Source organism: Pterocles gutturalis, unplaced genomic scaffold (genome assembly GCF_000699245.1).
Source record: "Pterocles gutturalis isolate BGI_N339 unplaced genomic scaffold, ASM69924v1 scaffold50307, whole genome shotgun sequence".
Taxonomy (NCBI): Eukaryota; Metazoa; Chordata; class Aves; order Pterocliformes; family Pteroclidae; genus Pterocles; species Pterocles gutturalis.
In genome coordinates this window covers 29,457-30,647 of record NW_010112113.1, presented here as the reverse complement: position 1 = coordinate 30,647, position 1,191 = coordinate 29,457, and positions in this window count along the sequence as shown.

Genomic DNA, 1,191 nt, shown 5'->3' with positions numbered 1-1,191 from the left:
GTTGGGGTTGTTCAGCCTAGAGAGGAGAAGGATCAAGAGTGGGCTCAGAGCAGCCTTCCAGTACTTAAAGGGGACCTGCACAAAGATGGGGAGGCACTCTTTATCAGGGAGTGTTGTGATAGGATGAGGAGTAATGGTTTTAAGCTGAAAGAGGATAGATTTAGATGAGATATTAGGAATAAATTTTTTACTGTGAGGGTGATAAGACACTGGAACAGGTTGCCCAGAGAGGCTGTGGATGCCCCATCCCTGGAGGTGTTCAAGGCCAGGCTGGGTGGGGCTTTCAACAAACTGGTCTAGTGGAAGGTGTCCCTGCGGGTTGGAACTCGATGATCTTTAAGGTCCCTTCCAACCCAAACCATTCTGTGATTCTATTAAGATTTCAGTGTCTGTACCTCAGAAAAATTTTGATAAATTAAATATTTTCATCTGGAGGTGAAATATTTTAATCTTCAGCTTGAAGAAATACAGATGGGGAATGTGCTCCTAGATTAGATGTTTTAGAGAAAAAACAATAAGGGATTCACTGCTAAATTGCTGCTAGTATCACCGATTGTTATCAATTGGCCTTAGATGGCTTTGCTGTAGGGTGTGTGCTGAACAGGCTGAAGCCCAAGAAGACAAGATCTGTGTGACTCCTGGAAAAATGTCTTTGGACCATGACAAAACTGGGAGCTATCCTATCCCAAAAAAAAAAAAAAAAAAAAAGGATAATTAGGGACTTGTAGGTATGAGTTACCAGATGTCATAAGGTTCAGTGATTTGTCCTGGCATCCATGCTCTATCTCTGCTCATTTATGACAACAAGATTTCATGAGGCCCTATGAAGAGGGGATCTTGCATAATATGTCTTTGTGCATGTCATCTGATAACCTTACCAGGGAGAACAAATGGACTCACTGTAAAGCATCAGAGGAACAGGAAGGCTCTGATCTGTGGTGAAAGTGGGACAGATTAGGAGTTAGGTATCTGGCACAGCCTGGTGAAGTTGTCAGGGACATAAGCCTCTATGGTTCAGCTCACGTCATTATTACAACACAGATGCTTCTTGGACTATAATCATCCAAAAGATAAAAATGTCTGTACCTTCCTATCAGTGGCAGTGACAAAGCAGCAGACTGCTCACTCAAACATCATTGAACTTCCTGTCTGGGCCAGGGGCCACATAAATAATCCACCCTTTTTAGATAC